The sequence below is a fragment of the Rhineura floridana genome, chromosome 2 (genome assembly GCF_030035675.1).
Source record: "Rhineura floridana isolate rRhiFlo1 chromosome 2, rRhiFlo1.hap2, whole genome shotgun sequence".
Classification (NCBI taxonomy): domain Eukaryota; kingdom Metazoa; phylum Chordata; class Lepidosauria; order Squamata; family Rhineuridae; genus Rhineura; species Rhineura floridana.
The window spans coordinates 186,940,919-186,951,214 of NC_084481.1; positions in this window are offsets into that span (position 1 = coordinate 186,940,919).

Here is a 10,296-nt window from a genome sequence, read left to right on the forward strand (position 1 = left end):
ACTGCTGGCTAAGGCTGGAGTCCAACATCATTTTGGGGGCCCAGATTCACAGTAATTCCTAAATATAATAAACATGATTTATGGGTGGCTCAAACCAAGGTTCTTCTAGGCTAGAGTTTGCTTGCCAGCAGTGGCCATTCAGACACCCCCTGGAAGCAAGGGCGTGATGGTGATGGTACTGCCTCTGTGTGGCTCCGTTTAGTTCTCTTGTTGTTATGTGCCTCCAAGTCGACTACGACTTATGGTGACCCTATGAATCAGTGACCTCCAAGAGCATCTGTCATGAACTGCCCTTTTCAGATCTTGTAAGTTCAAGTCTGTGGCTTCCTTTATGAAATCAATCCATCTTATTTTATTTATTTTATTTTATTTATTAGACTTATATACTGCCCAACTAGCAATAGCTCTCTGGGCGGTGAACACAGAAAATACAATAAAATCACATAGTATAATACAACAAAAACATATAAAATAAAATAATTTAAAAACAATCACAGCAGATTTTAAATTAAATTAACTTAAATTAGTATGCCTCGGAGGAAGATTTTAACTTGGCGCTGAAAGGATAACAATGTCGGCGCCAAGCGCACCTCCTTGGGAAGACCATTCCACAGTTCGGGGGCCACCACTGAGAAGGCCCTAGATCTTGTCACCACCCTCCGGGCCTCCCTATGAGTCGGAACCCGGAGGAGGGCCTTCGTAGAAGAACGTAGAGTATGGGCCGGTTCGTATCGGGAGAGGCGTTCCGACAAGTATCGTGGTCCCGTGCCGTATAAGGATTTATAGGTTAATACCAACACTTTGAATCTGGCCCGGAAGCATATTGGCAGCCAGTGCAGGCGAACCAGAACAGGTGTTATATGCTCGGACCGCTTGGTCCTTGTTAACAATCTGGCCGCCGCATTTTGCACTAGCTGTAGCTTCCGAACTGTCTTCAAAGGCAGCCCTACGTAGCGCGCGTTGCAGTAGTCCAAACGCGAGGTTACCAGAGCATGAACAACTGATGTAAGGTCCTCCTTACTCAAATAGGGACGTAGCTGGGCTACCAACCGAAGTTGGTAGAACGCATTCCATGCCACCGAGGCTACTTGAGCCTCAAGTGAGAGGGAAGAGTCTAGAAGGACTCCCAGACTACGAACCTGCTCCTTTAGGGGGAGTGTAACCCCATCTAGGACAGGTTATGTATCCACCATCCGATTAGAGAAACCATCCACCAACAGCATCTCAGTCTTGTCAGGATTAAGCCTCAGTTTGTTAGTTCTCATCCAGTCCATTGTCGCGGTTAGGCAACAGTTCAGCACATCAACAGCCTCACCTGGAGAAGATGAAAAGGAGAAGTAGAGCTGCGTGTCATCAGCGTACTGATGACAACGCACTCCAAAGCTCCTGATGACCGCTCCCAACGGCTTCATGTAGATGTTAAAAAGCATGGGAGACAGAACCGACCCCTGCGGAACCCCACACTGGAGGGCCCATGGTGTCGAGCAATGTTCCCCAAGCACTACCTTCTGGAGACGTCCCGCCAAGTAGGAGTGGAACCACTGCCAAGCAGTACCTCCAACTCCCAACTCCGCGAGCCTCTCCAGAAGGATACCATGGTCGATGGTATCAAAAGCCGCTGAGAGATCAAGGAGAATCAACAGAGTTACACTCCCTCTGTCTCTTTCCCGACATAGGTCATCAAACAGGGCAACCAAGGCCGTCTCAGTGCCAAAACCGGGCCTAAAACCCGATTGAAATGGATCTAGATAATCGGTTTCATCCAATAGCGCCTGGAGCTGGCCCGCAACCACTCGTTCCAAGATCTTGCCCAGGAATGGAACATTCGCTACTGGTCTGTAGCTGCTGAAATTTTCTGGGTCCAAGGAAGGTTTTTTCAGAAGTGGTCTCACCACTGCCTCTTTCAGACAGCCAGGGACCACTCCCTCTCGTAAGGAGGCATTTATCACTTCCTTGACCCAGGCAACTGTTCCATCCCTGCTAGTTTTTATTAGCCAAGAGGGGCAAGGATCCAGTATCGAAGTGGTTGCACGTACCTGTCCAAGTACCTTGTCCACGTCCTCGAGCTGAACCAACTGAAACTCATCCAATAAAACATGACAAGACTGTGCTCCGGACACCTCATTAGGATCAACTGCTATAAATTGAGAGTCTAAGTCCTGGCGGATGCATGAGATCTTATGCTGGAAGTGCTCAGCAAACTTATTACAGCAGGCCACCGATGATTCTACCGTGTCCTGAAGGCCTGGATGGAGTAGCCCTCGGACAACTCTAAAAAGCTCCACTGGGCGGCAGAGAGATGACTTAATAGTGGCGGCGAAATGTTGTTTTTTCGCCGCCCTCACCGCTCCTACATACAGCTTGGTAGAAGCACAGACCAGTGCATAGTTGCATTCGTTGGGAGTTCGTCTCCATCTCCACTCAAGCCGCCTCCTATCTTGTTTCATCGCTCTCAGCTCTGGAGTATACCAAGGAGCTGTATGAGCTCTACACAGGAGAGGGCGCGCAGGAGCGATCGTGTCAACAGCCCAGGTCATCTCCGCATTCCACAGATCAGCCAGGGCTTCGACAGGAGCGCCAGTCCTATCAGCCGGAAAATCCCCCAGAGCCTTTTGAAAACCTTCAGGATTCATTAGTCTCCGGGTGCGGACCAATTTAATAGGTCCCCCACCCTTGCAGAGGGGAAAGGCTAGTGACAGTCTAAACTTCAACAAGCAGTGATCTGTCCATGACAAAGGGAGAGATGTAAGACTCCCCACTTCCAGATCACTATCCCCATGTCCAGTAGCAAAGATAAGGTCTAGAGTATGCCCCGACACATGTGTTGGGCCACTAACATATTGAGACAGCCCCATGGTTGTCATGGCTGCCATGAAGTCCTGAGCCGCCCTGGACAAAGTAGCCTTGGCATGGATGTTGACGTCCCCCAGTACTAATAGTCTGGGGGATCTCAGCAATACCTCCGAGACCACTTCCGTCAGCTCAGTTAGGGAAGCCATTGGGCAGCAAGGTGGGCAGTACACCAAGAGGATTCCCAGCCTGTCTCTCTGGCCCAACACAAGGCGCAAACACTCCAGACCAGTAACTGTATGGACATGATGCTTGGTGAGTGAGATGGAACTCTTATAGACCACAGCAACCCCACCTCCCCGACCCTCAGATCTACCATGGTGCTGAACCGAGTACCCCGGTGGGCAGAGCTGGGAGAGACCAACTCCTCCCTGCTCACCCACCCAGGTCTCGGTTATGCATGCCAGATTGGCTGCCTCGTCCACAATCAAATTGTGGACGAGGGAGGTTTTATTATATACCGATCTGGCATTAAGAGCAGCAACTGTAGATCTGAGACTTGGCTGAGAGGACAACCAACGACCCTGTGGGTGTGAGAAGGACCGGAACAAGGCACAGGCACCACATGTCTGGGCCGTGTTCCCCTTACCTGGCATGTCCTTCTCACAACGCCATACCTCCCTCTGCCCATTACTACGGTAATTGGGGCCCCCTCAAGTCCCCCCACTTGATGGAAAAACCTCCCTCCGAGGCACATAATAAAACTTATATAAACAACACTTATATGTACAAAGAACTTATAAATACAAACATACGCACTCACTCACCACACACACGCATATACACACCCACTCATCCAATTCAAACCCACGCATCAAACAAAGTCCCGCACTCTGTACACGTAGACGCCGGTTCCAGAGCTCTCTTTTCCCCCCGAAAAACGCCACTCTCAAGGAGTCCAGATGGTAATGGTGGCGAGGAGGCATGGACCACCGATGAAAGCATAGACCGCGATGGCGGAAATGAAAAACGCAGGCCAAACAGCAGCAAGAAGACCAACTGCAGCAGAAGAAAAAGCCGCAGCGGCAGCAGAGCACAAGCCAACAACAGGAGACAAGGCGCAGTGGCAGCAGCAGCAGCAAAGGGCACAGCCGCGGCGGCAACGATGGACAAGCACAAACCGCGGCAAGAAGCGCCACAAGCAGAGTTGAAACAAGCCGCCCAGCAGCGACCAACCGCAGCCCCGATGAACGGCAAAGCGGCCCAAGCCGCAACGAGGAGAGAGCGGAGCCCAGCAATGGCGGGAATGAAAAGCACAGCAGCAGCGACGGCGGAGGTGGTAACAGAGAACACAGACCACAACAGCAACAGAAATGAACAGAGGCGACGTCAGCAGGCGACAGACAGGATCCACACAAGCCGCGACGGAGAACACAGCCGCAGCAGCAGCAGCAGAAGGCACAGGCTGCAGCAGAATGCGCAGCAGAGAAGGTAAGAGGCCTCGCTCATCCCCGGTTTCAATTTCTGAGGCTCCCGGTTCCAAATCCAGCTTTTGTTTGGCCTTCCACTTTTTCTACTCCCTTCTGTTTTCCCCATTATTGTCTTTTCTAGTGAATCATGTCTTCTCATGATGTATCCAAAGTATAACCTCAGTTTCATCATTTTAGCTTCTAGTGACAGTTCTGGTTTAATTTGTTCTGACACGCAATTATTGGTCTTTTTCGCAGTCCATGGTATCTGTAACGCTCTCCTCCAACACCACATTTCAAATGAGTTGATTTTTCTCTTATCTGCTTTTTTCACTGTCCAACTTTCACATCCATACATAGAGATTTGGAATACCATGGTCTGAATGATCCTGACTTTGGTGTTCAGTGATACATCTTTGCATTTGAGGTCCTTTTCTAGTTCTCTCATAGCTGTCCTCCCCAGTCCTAGCCTTCTTCTGATTTCTTGACTATTGTCTCCATTTTGGTTAATGACTGTGCCAAGGTATTGATAATCATTGACAAGTTCAATGTCCTCGTTGTCAACTTTAAAGTTACATAGAATCATAGAATAGTAGAGTTGGAAGGGGCCTATAAGGCCATCAAGTCCAACCCCCTGCTCAATGCAGGAATCCAGATCAAAGCATTCCCGATAGATGGCTGTCCAGCTGCCTCTCGAATGCCTCCAGTGTCGGAGAGCCCACTACCTCTCTAGGTAATTGGTTCCATTGTTGTATGGCTCTAACAGTTAGAAAGTTTTTCCTGATGTCCAGTCGAAATCTGGCTTCCTGCAACTTGAGCCCATTATTCCGTGTCCTGCACTCTGGGATGATCGAGAAGAGATCCCGGCCCTCCTCTATGTGACTTTCATGTACTTGAAGAGTGCTATCATATCTCCCCTCAGTCTTATAATCTGCTCCAGAGTTTTTCCAGGGATTGATGTTGGGCTGTAGTTCCCCGGTTCCTCCTTTTTGCCCTTTTTGAAGATAGGAACATTAGCCCTCCTCCAGTAATCCTGTACTTCACCCATCCACCATGATTTTGCAAAGATAATAGACAGCGGTTCTGAGAGTTCTTCAGCCAGTTCCTTCAACACTCTAGGATGCAGTTATCGGGCCCTGCCGATCTGTGCCAACATAAATCTCCTGTTGTCATTACTTTAGCTGGTTCTCTTAGAACATACTTAAAACTATGGAATTTACCACAAGATGACCACCATCTTAGCTGATTTTAAAACAAGATTAGACAAATTCATCTAGCATATTGCTATCAGTGGCTACTAATTAGGATGGCTATGTATTGCCTCTAAGATCAAAGACAGCATGCCTCTGAATACCAATTGCTGGGGAACAACAGTAGAGGGTTGTGGGCTTCCCATAGCCACAGGGTGGAGGAGGCAGGGCTGTTGACAGTGTCAATATACAGCATATTAGCAGCTGAACAGATCAATGGGGGATGCATTTGCATCCTTCCACAGCTGTTCAGAGGATGCTGTTCTAGCTGTTGGGCCTGATATGGATAATCCAGCACAAGCTTTTCCCATGGCTATGGGGTTCCTTCTTGTTTTATTAAGTTTTGAGAATATAGAGAATAAATTTGCTCATCCTCTTCCAATAAGATAATGAAAAATAAGGTATAAATCCTGAGGATGTGTTTTGCTGAAGGCCTGAAGATGGCAGCAAATTCTTACCAGAGTGGCTAAGCAGCAGATTTGAAATTTCACACCCCTCATTGCCCCTCCCTCAAATCTGTTCAATATCAGTTATTTAGTTTCTTGTAGTTGCTGAAGAGTTATAGCTGGATCTAATCCCATGGCATACTAATTAAGGGATATTCAGAAGAGAAAAAGTCCAGAGTTCTAAAGAAGGATTATTTTTACTACTCTTTGCTGAAAGAAAATCACTATGCCGAAGCTTAAGAACTGAGAGTAATTATATTTGTAGTTGCCATAGCTACAAGCATGTAATTAAAAAGAAACATATTTCAACAGTTACACTGATGAACTAAAAAAAGCCAGAGTATCTTCTTCTAGATTTGAGATATAATCTATCCAGTCCTCAAAGTCCCTACTGCAGCTTTTAAAGATTAAGTTGTCACTTACTAACAGGATTACAATAAATGAATAATTCTCAGTAATATTTTGGTCTCTAAATAGCAAGCTTGATGTTTTTTACAAAAATTATGAATCACGTCCCATTAAACATCCTGCAGTGATTTAACAATAGCAACATCAACAATAAAACACCTATTAAAATTTAGGCTAATATAAATACAAGACTGTAATAAAAAATTCCACTTGTCAGAAAAGGAAGGTCTTCAAGAGGCACACACATACACAAACACCCAGAGATGGCACCAATCTAATATGTAGTGGGAGGTGCGATACTAAAGGCCCAATTCCTACATCATATGGAACAGAAAATGGAAATGGACTGCCTTCAAGTTGATCCCGACTTATGGCTACCCTATGAATAGGGTTTTCATGGTAAGCAGTATTCAGAGGGGGTTTACCATTGGCTTCCTCTGAGGCTAGTCCTCCCCAGCTGGCTAGGGCCTGCTCAGCTTGCCACAGCTGCACAAGCCAGCCCCTTCCTTGTCCGCAACTGCCAGCTGGGAGGCAACTGGGCTCCTTGGGACTATGCAGCTTGCCCACGGCTGCACAGGTGGCAGGGCACGTAACCCCTGAGCCACTTACTGTGGGGTGATCTTTAGCTGGCCCTTGACACCCAGGAGACACGAGCAGGGATTTGAACTCACAGACTCTGCACTCCCAGCCAGGCTCTCCTCCCCACTGTGCTATACCAGCCATCTATATGGAACAGACCTGTTGGTTTATTTCTTAAAACTATTTATATACTGCTTTGTTACCAAAGGTTATGAGATTGCATCTGCAAGAGGCCCTCTCCTGCAGAGCCCAGTGATTTGTTAGCTATATAAGGGGTGAGATGATATTTTAGGGAACCTGGTACCAAGTTGTATAGGGCTTTATACACTGATAACAGCACCTTGAACTTATCTTGGTAGCTAATTGGCAGCCAATACAATTCTTTCAATATTCCACCCCCATGAGCAGTGAAGCCACCAGATTTTGTACTTGCCACTGAAATCACCTGAGCCTTTAGTGATAGAGACAGATCCAGGAGCTCCTCCAGGGGATGCAACACTCCTTCGGGGGGATGCAACACCATCCAAGCAGGCAACTGACCAATTATCTAGACTTGGGAACTGCTCACTCACAGTGCATTCATTTTGCCAGGATTCAGATTCAGTTTATTGCTCTCATCCATTCTTTTATTGGATCCTACCTCCCCCCCCATGCATCAAAAGCAATCATATGGCTTGAGGTTATTCAGTTATCATATATATATATATATATAGAGAGAGAGAGAGAGAGAGAGTGTAGGGGGCAAAGCCCTTCAGCTCACTTCGCTTGCCAATCCCCCACCCCCAAACACACACACCACAGGCACCCCCCAAACACATAGCTGCACACCCCAGGCACCCTGAAACACACATAGACACAGACAGACGGACATACACACTCAAACACAGGGACTATCTGTCTTGCACACACATGCACACACACAGAGTCACACAGCCCAGGCACCTCCAAACATTCCTCTAGATGTACACACATAGGGATTCTCTCTCTCTCTCTCTCTCTCTCACACACACACACACACACACACACACAGAGAGAGAGAGAGAGAGAGAGAGAGAGAGAGAGAGAGCGGTTCAGAGCGGGAACCATGAGTCGGAGACAAGGGTGCAAGGAACTTTTGCTTTATTAACGTAATGGACACATCAAAGGCTGAGCGCCTCATAGAAAAGACCCTATGCTAACTCACTACAAGTCCCTAACTACCCTCTAGACATGCTCTGCAACATGTGATGAAAGTTGACTCAGCGCCCCATTCACTGCGTGGCAGTCTTAAATAGGAGAGGTCTTGGAGCGTAACCTCTCACTCACTCATGCCCTCTGCCCTGTCCGCTTCTCCCTGCGTCGTGAGCGCGGTGAAGGGGGGCGAGTCTCCATGGGCTCATCTGACAAAACAGGGTTCTCATCTGCAGGCGGGGAAGCAGAGGGCTGGGAAGTGTCGGGCGTCTCTAGGATACTGCTTGTCACAGGAGGAGTTACTGCTCTTTCGGAATCCTCCCCTAACGGCTCCATAGGGGTGCTTGATGGCTGAGCGCTGTCCCATTGAGGGGCAGGCCATCCGTGGGAACTGGCGGGGCGGCTAGCTCACTCTCTTTCTCAAGGTCTGGGCTAGACTCAACAACAGCTGGATCGTCCATGCCTGCTGACGGCTGAGGCGCCTGCAACTCATCCCTTCCCCCTCCTTGATCCTCAGGAGGGAGGCTGGGCTCAACACCCACCCACCCACCCACCCACACACACACCCACACACTCAGGCTAAGGGCACCACCGCCACCAGCCTGCCACTCACCTGCTGAAGCTGTAAGGTCTAGGCCATGGCTGCCAAGGCCTGCCACCAGTCTCCCATTCACTCGCCAAGTCCTGGGCCACGGCTGCTGAGACTTGGGCTACAGCTGCTGAGGCCTGGGCCACGTAGCTCGCTGGCTCGCTCAGCGGTCTTTGGTGCCGCTCACCACTCCCAACATCATGCCGTGTAATGTCAACATGCTGTGATGGTGTGAGGACTTACATTTTTATATATAGATGAGGGGGCAGGATCTCAAGCATTTTAGTAAATGCTATAATTCTATGCTGAGTGCCGTCATGTTTCTGCTTTTACTGTTGTGAAATGTTCTATTCTGATTCAAACCTTTGCAGTGGATTTTGTAACTGATATTTTAGTGTCAGTTCTGAGCATTGTTCCCCAGAGAGAGATCTAAGGATATGTTTCGATATCATCTCTGTCTTTGAGTGTATGTATACACACATGTATACATAACATACATATCCTTTTTGGTCTCCTGGGGTTCAACTATGAGCTGGCTCCAAAGGTGCCCTTCTGCTAATGGCAAGCCTGTCCTTATCAAAGGCATGTTTTTGGTGTAGCAGAAGAGAGTTGTGTGAGAAAAATGGCCAGCAATGGCACCAGAAAAAGTGGAGGCCCTCTTGCCTCCCTTGCCCCCTTTTGGTGCTGCCCCTGAAAATGGCCCCAAATTTAGAGACGTTTCTTTGATTGTACAAGCTCTTATCTAAGGCTTTGTATAAGCTTCATCTCAATATCTTGTTATGGCCCCCTAGAGCTTGTACTGGAGTGGCTAACATGTGGCCTTCCAAATGTTGCTAGATTCCAACTCCCATCAGCTGCAGCCAGTATGGCCAATAGTCAGGGATTACAGTAGTTGTAATCCAAGAACATTTGGAGGGCCACCCCAGAATTAAACACTACAGCCTGTATTTTCCATATTCACTGTTTCTTGCACTGTAATGCAACTATATTGCAGCGTGAGGCATCTTCCAGTAGCTCTTGAACAAGAGTTAACAGAACAACACTAAAGCTTTTTCTTTTACAACTCAGGCTTCTGTGGATCCAAGCCAATGTTTTAGAAGGCTGAAATTTGGTACACTGTTGGTATTAGTAAATTTAAACTGGTGGCACATTACTATCTGTCTTTCTCACAATGGATGTTTTCCCCCCACAACTATGGGCAGAATGCTAGCTTTATTTTAAAAAAATAATTAAATATGGAACCACATAGCAAGCTTCTATTGTTTATATAAATGGGAATTCACTGATACAGAATAGCCTGTAAATTCTGGCTAATAAACTTTCCATACTGTTACATGAGTCCATAAGCGGTGTAACTTTCAACAATTACGTCAAATTTACTAGCAGTTATTACCAGCTGCCAGAAGAGGGCACTTTGAGTTTTTCCCTCTCACATTTTTTACTGCTTTTGTTGCGTATCTCTTCCTTTTTGCCTTTTTCTTAATATACAGTGATGATAATATCCTATGAACCAGCCTAACAAGATTATTTTTGTTTCAAAAGCAAAATCTGCATTAGAAGCTAGAACTTTCAAAATGAACTATTGCTTAGGCAGG